Raw genomic sequence first — 16,168 nt, forward strand, 5'->3', positions numbered from 1 at the left:
AAACAAATCCCCACAGTAAATTGGCTTGGAAAGTGAGAGGGGCCAAATTTCATGAGCTCTTACTATCAGTGAGGTTTAAAGCCTGCAGTTTTAAAGGTCAATGTGCTTGGCTCTGGGAGAGCATTAAGGGCATTGTGCTGCACTTGGAGGGCCAGGGAACATAAGGTATGGAAACAGTGATCTGAAGAGTACCTGGGATACACAGTGGGGAGATTATTTGTTCATCTTGGAGCACGTCCCAGACAGACAGCATTCACAGAGGGACCTCTTGGGGAAAAAGGAGTTCACTGGTGCCATTTCCCTCCCCCAGCTCTGCATAACCACTGGGCTACCTGAAGAAGCCAGAGAAGCACCACCAACACTTACTACATAACTTGTTTACACCAAACCCCCCTCCACATAGTCCAGTGGAACTGCCCCTCCTGGTCACACTTCCAGCTTGATAGGCAGCTCCCCCAGGAGATAGGCTCAAACCCCTGTTCATATCACATCTCCTCACTTGTAGATTGGGGAGCCTCGATTCTGGTGGTGGTGGCCACAGGACACATTTCACAAACAGACCACAGTACACCTAGTTAAAACATGACACATTCAGCCAGGGGTCAAACACTACCCACCAGAGGCAAAGAGAGCCTATGCAGATGACTGGCCTGAAGGATAAAGTGTCAGGATAAAGCAGCAGAGCATATGCAGCACACATTGGAGATACTCCTGGAATAGTCAGGCCCTTCATGAAAATAAAAGTGTCAGGGAGCGGGGAGCACTACCTGGCAGGGCACTACAGGAACCCTTTTTCATAAGGCCATTACCCTCAACAACAGGAGATGTAGTTGACTTTCCAAACACGTGAGCACGCGCGCACACACACACACACACACACACACAGGCACAAAGACAGATAAAATGAGAAGATAGATAAATTTATTCCGGTGAAAGATAGGACAAGGCTACAGCCACACATCTAAACAAAATAGATATGTCACATGACTGATAGAGAATTTAAAGTAATGATTATAAGGATACTTTCTGGACTTGAGAAAAGAGTGGAAAACATGAATGAGACCCTTAACACACAGAAAAGGAATAGCATAGCAAAGATATAGGGCACAGTAAAAGAAATGAGAAACAGTCTTGATAGAATGAAAAAAAGGATGGAAGAAGCAGAGGAATGAATCAATGACCTAGAAGGCAGAGTAATGGAAAGTAATCAAGCTGAGCAAAACAGAAAAAAATATATGCAAAATTAGAATAGCCTTAAGAACTCAGTGATTCCATCAAATGTAATAACAATTATAGGAGTATTATAAGATTATTATAGGAGTCCCAGAAGAAGAAGAAGAAGAGGAAGAAGAAGAAGAAGAAGAAGAAGAAGAAGAAAGGGGACAAATAATTTATTTGAAGAAATAATAACAGAAAACTTTCCTAATATGGGGAAGGAAACAGATATCCAGATATAGGAGGCACAGAGAACTCCCATCAAAATCAACAAAATCAGACCAACACCAAGACATATTGTAATTAAATTGACAAAATACAGTCATAAGAAAACATTTTAAAAGCAGCAAGAGAAAAGAAGACAGTAACTTACAAAGGAAAACACATAAGGCTGACAGATTTTTCAACAGAAACTTTCCAATCAGAAGGGAGTGGCATGATATATTCAAAGTGCTGAATGGAAAAATCTCCAGCCAAGAATACTCTATCCAGCAAGACTATTATTCAGAATAGAAAGAGAGATAAGGAGCTTCCCAAACAAAAACTAACAGAGTTCATGACCACTAAACTAGCCCTGCAAGAAATATTAAAGAGGACTCATTGAATGGAAAGGAGAGACCAAAAATGACAGTATAAAGTTAGAAAACACAAAAGGAGTAAAAATGAATACTTCTGTAAGAACCTCACAAAATAAAAGCTTATGAAATATAACAGCATATACCTAAAATGTGAGGAGGCAAAGAGTAAAGAATGGGTAATATACAAACCTAATGGTAAACATATACTAAAGCCACTAATAAATATGCAAAGAATAAAGAGAAAAAATCTAAATATATCACCAAAGAAAATGATCAAACCATTAAAGAGAGAAAGATAAGAAGGAATCAGAAAACGTCTTCAGGAACACCACAATGCAAATAATAAAATGACAATAAATACAAAACTATCAATTATAATTTTGAATATAAATGGACTAAATGCTCCAATCAAAATACATAGGTTGACAGAATGAATAAAGAAGCAAGTCCCATCTATATACTGCCTACAAGAGACTCATTTTAGACGTACAGACACCTGCAGATTGAAAGTAAGGGAATGGAGAAATATCTACCATAAAAATAGATGTCAAAGAAAGCTGGAATAGCAAAGCTTATATCAGACAAAATAGACTTTAATTCAAAGATTATAACAGAAAATCTGGAGAGACCACAAATACATAGAGCTTAAACAACATGCTACTAAACAATGAATGGATCAACTAGGAAATAAAAGAATAGATTTAAAAAAATACATGGAAACAAATGAAAATTAAAACACGATAGTCCAAAACCTCTGGGATACAGCAAAAGGGTTTCTAAGAGGGAAGTATATCACAATATAGGCATACCTCAAGAAGCAAGACAAGTCTCAAATAAACACCTAACTTTGCACCTAAAAGAGCTAGAAAGATTAAAAACAGCAGAAGGAAGGAAATAATAAAGACTAGAGCAGAAATAAGTAATATAGAAACTAAAAAAGAAATTAGAACAGATCAATGAAACCAAGAGCTGGTTCTTTGAAAATATCAGTAATATTGATAAATCTCTAGCTATGCTCTCAAGAAAAAAAAAAAAAAAAAAAAGAAAGGATTCAAAAAAATAAAAGCACAATTGAGAGAGGAGAAATAACAACCAACATCACAGAAATACAATTAAAAGAAAATACTATGAAAAACTATATGCAAAAATTTGGACAACCTAGTGGAAATGGATAAATTCCTGGAAACACATTAACTAACAAAACTGAAACAGGAAGACATTAAAAAAACTTGAACAGACCAATAACCAGTAAAGAAATTAAATCAGTAATCAAAAAACTCTCAACAAACAGAAGTCCAGGACTAGATGGCTTCATAGGCAAATTCTACCAAACATTTAAAGAAGGATTAATACCTATTCTTCTTAAATTTTTCCAAAAAAATAGAAAAGGAAGGAAAACTTCCAAATGAATTCCATGAGACCAGCATTACCCTGATAACAAAACCAGATAAAGACACCACTAGAATCAAGAACTGCAGGCCAATATTTTCTTGATGAACATAGATACAAAAATTCTCAATAAAATACTAGCAAACCAAATTCAATCATATATTAAAAAATCATTCACCACAGTAAGTGGGATTTATTCCTGGGCTGCAAAAGTGTTTCAATATTCGCAAATCAATCAATGTGATAAATAACATCAAGAAGAGAAAGGATATGAATAGTATGATTATTTCAAACAGACACAGATAACAACATATTTGACAAAAAAGAATATCATTCATGTTAAAATACCTCAAAAGTAGGGATACAGGGAACATACCTCAACATAATAAAGGCCATATATGAAAAACCCACAGCTGATATTCTCAATGGGGAGAAACAGAGCTTTTCCACTGTCAGGAACAAGAAAAGGATGTCCATTCTCACAACTTTTAATAAATGTAGTACTGAAAGTCTTAGCCACAGCAATCAGACAATAAAAATAAATAAAAGACATACAAATTGCTAAGGAAGAAGTAAAACTTTCACTATCTGCAGATCACGTGATACTCTATATAGAAAACCCAAAAGACTGCAACAACAAAAAATTGCTACAACTGATACAAAAATTCAGTAAAGTTGCAGGATACAAAATCAACGTATAGAAATCTGTTGCATTTCTATACTACAAATAATGAAGCAGCAGAAAGAGAAATTAAGAAAACAATCCCATTTAGAATTGCACCAAAAGTAATAAGACACTTAGGAATAAACCGAACCAAAGTGGTGAAAGATCTGTAAACTCTGAAAACTATAAAACACTCATGAAAGAAATTGAAGATGACACACAGAAATGGAAAGACATTCCATACTCATGGATTGGAAGAACAAGTATTGTTAAAATGTCTATACTACCCAAAGCAATCTACACATTTAATGCAATCACTATCAAAATACCACCAGCATTTTTCATTACATTGTTCACCTAAAACTAATATAACAGTGTATGTCAACCAATTGGAATTAAAATAAAAACTGAATGGGGCGCCTGGGTGGCTTGGTCGGTTGAGCGTCTGACTTCGGCTCAGGTCACGATCTCACTGCTTGTGAGTTCAAGCCCCACGTCCGGCTCTGATGCTGACAGCTCAGAGCCTGAAGCCTGCTTTGGATTCTGTGTCTCCCTCTGTCTCTGCCCCTAACCCACTTGGATTCTGTCTCTGCCTCTCTCAAAAATAAATAAGCATTAAAAAAATTTTTTTAAAAATAATAAAATAAAAACTGAAAAAAAAGACAACATTTGAGAGGAAGGCTTTATTCTGCCTACAACATATTTAGAGGGGCTAACAATTTCATTTAGAAAAAGGCTAAGAATTATGACTCATCTAAGTCCTGAGATCCAATTTAACAAAGAAAAAATACAGTTTGAAAATAATGAATGAATTCACTCTTTTTAAAGTACATAATTGTGACATCTGATCAATTGTCTATATTTGGTACACTGTTTTTCAAAACTACTCAACTAAATTTAAACTCTCATGTTTCATTTAAAATGTATTAAGACAATATTTTATTTTTTTAAATTTTTTAAATGTTTATTGTTTATTTTTGAGAGAAAGAGAGAGACAGAGAGCAAACAGGGGAAGGGCAGAGAGACAGAAAGACCCAGAATCCGAAGCAGGCTCCATGTATGAAGTTGTCAGGGCTTGAACTCATGAACCATGAGATCATGACCTGAGCAGAAGTCAGACGCTTAACCTATTAACTGACTGAGCCACCCAGGCACCCCAATACAATATTTTAAATAGCAGATCAATTAGTTAAAAAAATTCCTAATTTTACACAGTGAGAATTGTATAAAATTGTGTAATTGTGTACAATTAGTGTCTAATTTAAAGTTTACATTTAATTGTTTAGAGCTTCCCTAAAGCTGAATCTTCTTTATGTCAAAGGAATGTAACATAAAAGCAAAAACAAAACAAAACAAAAAACTAAGGAATGTAAGTTAAATATATACTGTAAAAGACAAAATGAAATCCTGAGACACGCAATAGGTTGCTGAGCTCAGTAATCTCTTTTTACTTCATCTCTCTTTTCAGACAGGTTTATCTTCTAAGTGACAGAGATGTCAACTTTCAACAATTCTCCTCTTGGGTTGGTTATATTGGAAAATACCAGCATAATCAGAGATGTTTTGTCAGCACTTCTATCAATGGTAGTTTGGCACTTCATTCCACATGTTGTTTGGTCTCTTTCAGAAGTAAAAAAAAACATTAACTTTTTTGGGGGGGAAAATAATTTGACATTTCATTCAAGCACACAGACTCAAATTACAAGGACTTGTATCTTTAACAATAAGAAAAATGACATAATAGAATTTGATTTAGCTCAATCCCTTATTAATGTGTCCTATAAATTTCACTGAAGATAGGGCATTTGGAAATGATTTTACTTATTTAAACTCTGAATAATTATCATTTCCAGGATCTTCATGTCCAGTAAGCCAAAAGGTCCTTGTGCCTTTTCTTGTTAAGAGGGCTATGCTAATCACCTCTGATGATTTAGAGTAAAACAAACCTGATTTAAAGCCCAGGTATTTTTGATAGTATTGGACACAGTATAATGATTCAGAAAGAAATAATCCAGAATATATTTGGAGGGAGTGGCATGCATGTTAGTTTGAAAATATAGAGTTCTGAATCAACAAAACAAAACTTTATAATGAAGGCGTAATTTATAGAAAACATCTTTTAAAAGTGGATCTATGACCAAGAGAGTGATAAACAGAAGACCTAAAAATGGAAATATTCAAATACAAAAAGAAATTAAATCTATATCTTGAAAAAAGAAGAAAAAATATAATGTTTAAGCTTAAGATCAGACATTGTGGGAGAATCACAGATACATTGGAACTAAGCAGTTCAATTTCAATTCTTCCCCAGAGGGAAAAAATGTTTATATTAGAAACTTTTAGCAAATATAGGTAGCTTCAATACAATATATCTTAAAGTAAATTTTTAAAAAATATTATTAAAATGTCATGTAAATCTAGTAAATTAAAAAAGAGAGAATGTTACATGTAGAATTTACCATGCAACTTTGTGATTTCATACTCAATTAGTATTGTGTGACCACAAATTTTTGTATATTAGCCTAAGATTGGATTCTGAATTAGGAAGACAGGCTACTATCCATGACAAGTGTGTATGTGATTTTCTTTTATCCTATTATGTATCCGTATAAGTGTACTCATATTACCACCTTTAACATATTTTAGATTTTTTTATACTTTATCTATCTATTTTGAGAAAGGGAGAGAGAGAAATCATGCATGCATGGATGGGGGAGGGGCAGGGAGAGAAGAGAGAGAGAGAATTCCAAGCAGCTCCACACTGTCAGTGCAGAGCCCGATGTGGGGCTCTCTCTAATAAACTATGAGATCATGACCTGAGCTGAAATCAAGAGTTGGGAAGCTTAACCAACTGAGCCACCCAGGCATCCCTGATTTTTAGTTAATTAATTTACTTATCCAAAATATACATCATAGACACCATCGAATCTCCTTGTAACTCAACTTGAATCTAACATGATCAATTATAGAAGTCATGATATTAAAATAACTAAATGATTTCAAACTATACACAAATTTACTTTTGATGAATGATATCCTTGTTTTTGGTGACATTTCTAGTTGGTGTAATAAATTTTTAAATTAAAATCACTTTAGCCAATCACTATTTCAGAATTTTTATCTTGGTAGTTTTTTAAATGCCAATGTGATTTTTCAAATAGTTTTCTAGTGAAAAAATACTTTGCAGTTTAAAAATTATTTCCTCTGTAAATTGGGGAGCCACTATGGAAGACAGTATGGAGGTTTCTTTAAAAATTTAAAATAGAACCATCATATCCAGCAATTCCGCTTCTGGGTATTTATCTGACAAAAATAAAAACACTAACTTAGAAAAAAAATTATTTTCTCATCCAAAACTTTATTATCTTTTTAATTTTTTAAATGTTTATTTAGTTTTGAAAGAGTGAGAGAGAGAGAGACAGAGTGTAAGTATGGGAGGGGCAGAGAGACAGAGGGAGACACAGAATCTGAAACAGGTTCCAGGCTCTGAGCTGTCAGCACAGAACCTGATGTGGGGCTCAAATTCATGGGCCATGAGGTCATGAGCTGAGCCAAGATCAAAAGTCAGATGCTTAAAAGTCAGACTGAACCACCCAGGCACCACCCCCTCATTCAAAACTTTCTGATATATTTATAAACAGTTGAAAACTGCATGCATTTTACCACTGAAATCCATTAGATGATTCCATTTCTATATACACTAGTTATAGCCCTGATTGATTATGTTGAATCAGCATATATTTTCAAGTGATATTTAATAATAAAATTTGAATAATTTTCCAATTTTAAAAGATGAACTTAATATGAAGCACTTATTTATAATAAACAAAAATCAACATAAACATAATTACTAGTTTAACTCATCCTTAAACTCACATTTCCTGGTTAGTGGGAATAGAAACATGTTTTACTAAGTAAAGATGCAGTATAAATTTTTTTTTTCCATAGACACAGTGCTAAAAAAACTTATTTTGGCTTTCTGAATGAGGTTTATGTTTGCAAATATGTGCATGAGTATCAAATTCAAATATCTGAGTAGTTGTATATAGGAAGCAGTAGAAAAGTTTTAATGACTTCAGGAATATTCATATGGGGATGAGTTTTCCAAATATCCCCATCAGAATCTATAATATATAACTTCTTTGACTCAAGGAAATGAGGACCTGAATAAAATTAATGTCATTTATCAGAAAAGGGGATCACTCTTCAAAATATTACCAACCACCAATTTTTTTAAAAAAGTATTAATTTGTTAAATACCTTTAGCAAAAATAGAATTAGGAAAACAGAAGGACTAAATTTGATGGCAAACAAGAGATACACATGCCCGTACACACTCATGGACGCACATGCGCACAGACACACACAGATGACGACACATTAAGAAAGTAGCCAGTATGGATGAGAGACTACAGCTAGTACTTTCTGGTAGCCAGAAAGCATTCTAAAAAGATCTGAAGAGTGAGTACTCAGAAAAAAGGGAGACAAAATAAAATGAATATAGCACTGCCATTGTTAAAAGATTTTTTTTGAAGATTAGAATACTAAATTTTACTCTTCTCATTCTATACTTTAGCATTCATTCATTAGCATGTGTATAGCACAGTTTAGTATTTACCAAAAATGACTCAAAAATAAACACATCTTAAAGGATAACTCTTTTCCATATGAAGTTGTATTTGAGGTTGGAATGAAGGATTATTTTGCATAGGTGGAACACATATTTATTTAAACATTATTAAAATCAGTTCACAAATATTTAGTTCGGAAATAGTGTACTTCTTTTTAGTAATTGATATGGATAATATCAAGAGGGCAATACACCAGTCTGACATTACTCCTCTTCAACATTATCTCTCTCTTCAGTCTCTCGGACTTTGCAGTGCCTCAAAACACGCATGAGATCAAAGTCAAGCATCTTCTATAAAGACATATTGAACAACTAGAATCCTAATGTAAGAAATTAATCATTCCAGTAAACATTTATCTATTAATTAGAAAATAACCATTAATTCCATATCACTTAAGTTCCTAAAGAGAGATATCTGATATTTGGATGGTGTGGCAGCTCTGTTCGATTTTGTATTTCAGACAATATTTGTATTTTCCACTGGCATGGTAAAAGAATAAATTTAGTTTTGTTTTGCTTTCGTCAATGAAATCAATCTCTCTTATTATTTTAACATCATGATATTTTTATAAAAATATATTTATGTTTTTGAACCATCCACAATTAAACAAAACCTTTAATATTTGAACATATTAATATTTGAACGTATAACATATTAGCATGTAGCAAGATACCATGCAAATATTAGATGCCAATAAATGTTCTTGAATGAACAGACTAAAAACATTTTTTTAATGTTTATTTTTTGAGACAGAGAGAGACAGAGCATGAGCAGGGGAGGAGCAGAGAAAGAGGGAGACAAAGAATCTGAAACAGGCTCCAGGCTCTGAGCTGTCAGCACAGAGCCTGAGTGGAGTTTGAACTCACGAACTGCAAGATCATGACCTGAGCTGAAGTCGGACACTAAACTGACTAAACAGACGCCCCTTGAGTGAACAGATTAATGTACAAATAAACCAAATTTCAAAATAGACTTTAAGAGTTATTATACTGATGTCTAAATATTATTTCTTGGAATGCATAAAAGGAACTACCAGAATAAACTAATAAATAAATAATAAATAAATAAATAAATAAAACTAAAAATCACCAGAAAACATAAATATATACAAAAAAGACAACTATCATAAAATAGAAAAAAAAAAGCAATAAAATTCCAAGAAATAGGAAAAAAATAAGGTAGTAGGTAAAACAAATATTTTGGCTGTGGCAATTTATGTCAATTATTTACACACTACTAAAAATTGGTTAACAAAAGTATGCACAAAGACTATTATTTGGGAAACAGAAACCATACTAACAAACCAAAAACATATCCCCAGTTTTGGATGGAAATGTTGATGTCAGACAAATTAACGACCAAAGCAAGTAGATGTTGGCAACATGTTTTGAGAAAGAAGGGGTTAAATGGTTGACACAGTGCAATTAAATCTGATTGTACTAAATTGTTTCATCTCCAGTTTTAACATGGATTTCCACAAGCAAAATAACAGAAAGACTAAAACCATCCTTGTCACTTTATTAATGCACAGTAGAAAATTGTATATTGGATAACTCACCTAAGTCATATCATAGCTTCTTAGCTGATCCTCAGTTTCTTATTTAGCAACATTGGTATGGATTTAAGCTAAATAATTACAAGGTTGGGCGCCTGGGTAGCTCAGTCAGTTAAGTGTCCAACTTCGGCTCAAGTCATGATCTCACAGTTCGTGGGTTTGAGCACCGCATCGGGCTCTGTGCTGACAGCTCAGAGCCTGGAGACTGCTTCAGAGTCTGTGTCTCCCTCTCTCTATGTCCCTCTCCCACTTACACTCTGTCTCTCTTTTTCTCTCAAAAATAAACATTAAAAAAATAATAATAATAATAGTTACAAGGTTAACACAAGCCTTGCAATTTGCGTTATGGACAAGAGAATAGATGGGTTTACAATAAAAGAATGTGTTTTCTTGAATACCAAAATGATGTTAAAATTTTTCTGTAAGGTTTGTAAATTTCTACTTTATGTTTGCATATATGTTTCATATTTTCCAATTATCACTGAAGAAACAAAACTATAACAATTTATGTATGCATATATACATGTATAGTTGCCCAAAGACTCATATAATTAAATGCTAGATTATTGAAATAAGATAGCCTTTTAAAGATATTTTTGATAAATAATTGACTGTTTACCAAAGTGTCACAAATTATTAAAAAAATTAGAGTGATACTTTTTTCTACCTTTTGATACATTAAACAGGAAACTTTGCTTTTCTTCTTCAATGTTTAGTTTTCATTTTTGCACCTACTTAAAATAAAACAAACTCACAGATTGAAGGAAAAACCCAAGCACCTTTGTACTTCATTGTTTTTCTAGACAAAAGATGATTTAGCAGTAAAGCAGCCTCAACAGGATATTTATTCAAGTTGTCTGAATCCCATTTCCTGTATATATATATGTGGTACTTACAGACACATACACTCATGCCAACACACATGTGCACATAGGCTAGTGGGATTTACACCCGAAGGTTTCTAACTTCATATGCTACTTACTCCACATCAGTGATTTTTTCTTTCCTATTACAAGTGTTCCTCAGAGATATTGTTCATGAGCCTCTCACTGCTTCAAAATTACTAGGGAAGGAAACGTAAAGCAACTTTACTCTGGAAGAAACCTAGATTTCCTTCACATAAGTGCCTAAGTGCAAATCAAGAAAGTCATTTTTCTAAAACCTGTATTTTTTGAAAGAGAAGAATTTATTTTCTTTTTACTCTTCAATATAAAAGATTTGATAAATTCTGTTAACCAAAATCTCCAGAGAGCAAACTTTCCAAAGTGTAAAAATTGTAATGCAAATCTCCTTGACTGCCTTTCAAATTTTACATACTAAACACAAGAACCAGTTCGTCATTGCCCAAGAGTGATTCCTAAATTGAATAACAATAAACCCCTGTGGAACTCACTAACTAAATATATACATATGCAATTTTAAATTTTATGTCATGGTTCTTTTAGACTTATAGACTTCTTTAAAGAATAGAAATGCTAATAAATTTTCCCTGGATTTTCATTGGTCTGGGAATTATGGATTAGGGGACCTCCAGCAACTAAAACAGCTGTCTTGAAAATTTTAGCATTTTCCTTCATTTGTGAAACAGCAACAGTATTTGTAAGACTTTTTCCAAAAGATAAATATAATCTAATCTCAAAATTCCTTACTGATAGTCTCTGTGCTCAATCCTTTGCTAGTAATGTAGTCTCTATGAGCTCACAAAAGAGCAAATGCTGTTTTACATCACAACATATAATACTTATTGAATATAATTAATCATAAATTCATTATTTATATTTAATTTATTATTTATAAATATATTATTCACTTTGTTACTTTGTACAGCAATTGTTGCTTGGTGGTGACAAATCTTTGTATGTATCCCTCAAATAAAAATGTATATATTAATTAATGGCATACTGTTAGGCACAAGCTAGATGTAAGCAGTGGAAGGAACACCCAGAGGCAGAGTCCCAAGTCCTTGAGGGGAATGGTAGGGACATGAACTGGAGGCAAAAATGGTGATAAATAAGCTACACATTCAAAGCCAGGGGGCTGGGGGGCTAAGCATCCTGACGTTGGGGCTGACAGACCAAGAGCCACAGATGCAGAGCAAGGGCTCTCCTCTTCCACCGTGCCCCAGGGTAACCGCTAGACTTATTATAATGCATCTGCACTGTGGGAACAGCCCCAGTCAATGAGGGTGGGCTTCCATGCCAGTACAAACCTTGTAGGGTCAAAAACTCCCCCAGCCAACCTGTGGAAGAAGTTCCTCAAATGACTGGAAGCTGCCTCTGTTGGAGACCATCCCACCTCACAGCTCTTCCCAGCTTTCTGGCATTCTGACTGCATAACTCCTCCCCATCAGGGGTCCACCAAATTCTAGTATCTGTTTATAATAAACTAAAACTAATAGAGAGTGGCAGAATTTACACAGAAGTACAGTTTAGAGGTTACTATATTGTTACAAACATAACTATATGGAAAACAAAAACTAGAAATGGCAATCATTCTAAATAAAGGTATTTGACACTGATATTTAGATCTATCTAGGTACCAAAACACGTACACTTGTTTACTTGTGGTCTTTGCTTTTTGCTCCATAAATAAAAAAAAGCAAAAAAAATGATTATTGTCTTAATGAACAACAGTTAAATATCTACACTTGGATGAGTTGGTCATAATTTTTTCAAATGGACAAAATTATCATATCTTATTGGTAACTGTGCTGTGAGGGTTAATTTCAACAGGCCTAAAATTAGCCTGACTTGTTCTAATGAAATAAGAAATGAACCTGCATGACACTGACTCTTGGTCAAGGCATAAAACGTACTGAGTGATAGTGTTTCTTTGTAACTATAATTCTAAGACTTCAGAAGAGGTTTGTTCCAAGTTGATAACATTGCTTATTGATAACCGTGAAAATAACAATTTGCACCTGAGCTGAGTGAGACTACCCCTTCTACTTTGTTACTGAGGTGATTGCAGAGCAAAAATACACTTGTCTAGCCAGCAAAATTCAGAAACACTTGGCATAAGCTCTTTTTTGGTGTTCCTGGTTCCTAGGTGTTCCATGAGAGTGAGTAGATTCTGATCCTAGAGAGAAAGTGCATCAATCCAAGGATGTATAAGAGAGGCCAATAGGAGGCATCCATGAGATCATGACTTCTTGCCCTGTGACAACATTTGGCTGTGATGCATATCCTTATTTTAATATATGTATTATATTGAATCCTTTTCTTGTAATAAGTTGAAGGTTGTTAACTGCCACAGTTAGTGCAGTAACATTTGAACAATAAACATTCCCTCAGTAAAATCATTTAATAGCAATAATCAACATAAATTGAAATGACAATATATTGAGATCCAAATATTATTTTTTAAAAACTCAAGAGTCAATTCTTTTGGAAAATCTGTCCTATAAGTTTGAGCTCAGTGACAATAATGGCTCCAATAAAAATCACAATAAATCACAAGTTATAAGTAAAATATGACATAGATTGAATAATCAATTGACCAAATTTAATTTTATTTTTAAATGGGAAAATTTATGTCAAAATTATGTCAGTGAAGAATTAATAAATTGCCTTAATGGAGTTTCATCTAGAAAGGACTTCTTCAACAAAAGTATATCAACATTGTTAAAATTTCAATGAGAATTGCCATATCCATAGCACGGATATGACTTGTCAAGACAGTGAAATCAATTCGTGTATCATTTCAGAATATTAAAACAAATAATGTCACAGCTAGAAAAGTTTTCTATGTGGCAGCAGAACAGATTTGCTGTTTGTTTCTTTCAAATAGTCTTGGACTTCTTTTTAATGGACAGCTTTATTTTGGCCCAGGCCCTTCTGTGGTAGGAAAGTGGTATTCTTAAAACCAGCTTTTCTCTCTTACTATTTTTACACAAAATACTGTTTCTAAAGTTACCCAATGTTTAATTAAATGTAAAATAAGTATAATGGTATTTGAAAAAAAATATTAATCATTGCAAAATATTTGCCGCTATTTACTTATTACTGGGGAAGGCTAATTCTTCTAATTAAATGATCTTCTTCTTTCTATCTATCTGTTTGTATTACACTGAATGTGTTATTGTTCCTTGTGTTATATGTTCTTTAACATGACATAGTAATGGGATTGGTGTTATCCTGTAAACTCCTTGCATGAAACATACCTAATTGCTTTCAAGGACCAAATCAAAGAAGAAAACATTGGGAGGATTTTATACTCTGTGGAACAATACTAATATCCATCAAAACATCTAGGCTTTTAGTTATATTCATTAAAACTATTTTAATTCATTATTCTTTGTTTTTATTACTATTCCTACCTACCTTTGTCATTGAGTGCAGTACTTACTAGCTGCTGAGAACTTGAAATATGGCTAGTTCAAATTGAAATGTTTTGGAAGTATAAAATGCACATGAAGTCTTGAAGACTGTAAAAAAAAGTAAAATATATTGATGATGTCTTATAAATTAATTGTTAAATGACAATATTTTGGATATAGAAGGCAAAATAAAGTGTATTATTGAAATTACTTTTGCCCACTTTTTACTTTTTTTTAAAGTGACAACTAGAAAATTTAAGTAACATATGTTGATTGCATTGAATAGTTACTAAACAGTGCTGCTACAAACAATTTGACTTTGCCTGAAAACAAGTTTATTTCTGAGAGAGAAAATGTTGCCATTATATTTGCATTAAATCTCCATACTTCCTGCATATTTGTTTGAATGAGAGGATAATCAAAGTGCTTTTGTCTCATAAATAATAAAATGTTTATTTGCATTATTGTTTCTAACTTTTCTAATGAAAAGCTTACTTTTTTGAAGAGTGAATAAAGAAGTGTTGGATGCTAATCTAGAAATACAGAGAAAACCAGTATGCAATTAGGATTATGAAAAGTATTGTCTGTGTGAATATTGAGATGTATTCCTGAAGAAGAATATCTTGTTCTCATATTTTTAGCAAAGCAAGACATCAATCAAGAGAATAGCTCAAACATTCACTTGTTGAATGAACAGTAATTGCAAAGGGAATTGTAGAAAGAATACTTGAGCATGTTGTAGGCATTCAGTGACCGCTTTCAGATCTCTAAAGGAAAGGCAAGGTATGTGCTATAATAAAACTCGTTAGTAGTAAAGTATCAGTGACAAAAATATAGTAGAAAACAAGTGGAAAATAAATTTAGCAAAGAATATCCTCTCGAGAAAGCTGAAAACTCACGTGCACATGCTTGGATACTTGTATTATTTGTTTTTCCTGTTTTGATATCCATAAGACGGGAAAGCCTATTTTAAAATGAATTTAATTTATCATATGTATTAGTTTCCTACTGATGCTGTGATAAAGTACCACAAACTTAGTGACTTAAAACTGAATGACATAACAACACAAGGTGCTGAAAGGTTGTAGGGAGAGGATCCATTTCCTAGCTTTTCTACATTCTAAAGGCTATTTCCATTTTATCTGCACATTTTTCTTACTCTGATTCTCCTGCCTCCTTTTCATGAAGAGACTTGTGATTACACTAGGCTCAAGAATAATTCTAAATCACCTCTTGATCATTAATCTAATCCCTTTGCCATGTAAATAAACATAGTCACAGGTTTATTCTGCCTACCCTACCATCTTATCATTAGAACATCATGGGATATTCTAGAAACCATGACTATAAAAAATGATGTAATCACTTCACTCATAAAAGAACACTGTATCCTATAACTTAATCAATTATGATAGCATTTTTGGTTAAGCTCAATTATCTTATATATCTAGGAAAGCTAAATGTCAATAAAAACTAATTTAAATCAAAATGTGTGACACTTGTCTAATTTTGCTTTTGTTGCTTATTATTTTGTAGTCATAGATAAGAAATCATTGCCAAGCCCAATGTTATGAAGCTTTTTCTTCTAAGTTTTCCAGTTTCAAGTTCTATGTTTAAATCTTTAATCCATCTTGATTTGATTTTAGTGTATGGCGGATAATACTAGTCTAGTTTCATTGTTTTGCATATGGATATCCAGTTTTCTAAACACAACTTGCTGACGAGGCCATTCTTTTCCCTTTATGTATTCTTGACAACCTTGTTGAAGATCAGTTGATCATATATGTGTGTTTACTTCCTGCACTCTTTATTCTGATT

The sequence above is a fragment of the Panthera onca genome, chromosome F1 (assembly GCF_046562875.1).
Source record: "Panthera onca isolate mPanOnc1 chromosome F1, mPanOnc1 haplotype 2, whole genome shotgun sequence".
NCBI lineage: Eukaryota > Metazoa > Chordata > Mammalia > Carnivora > Felidae > Panthera > Panthera onca.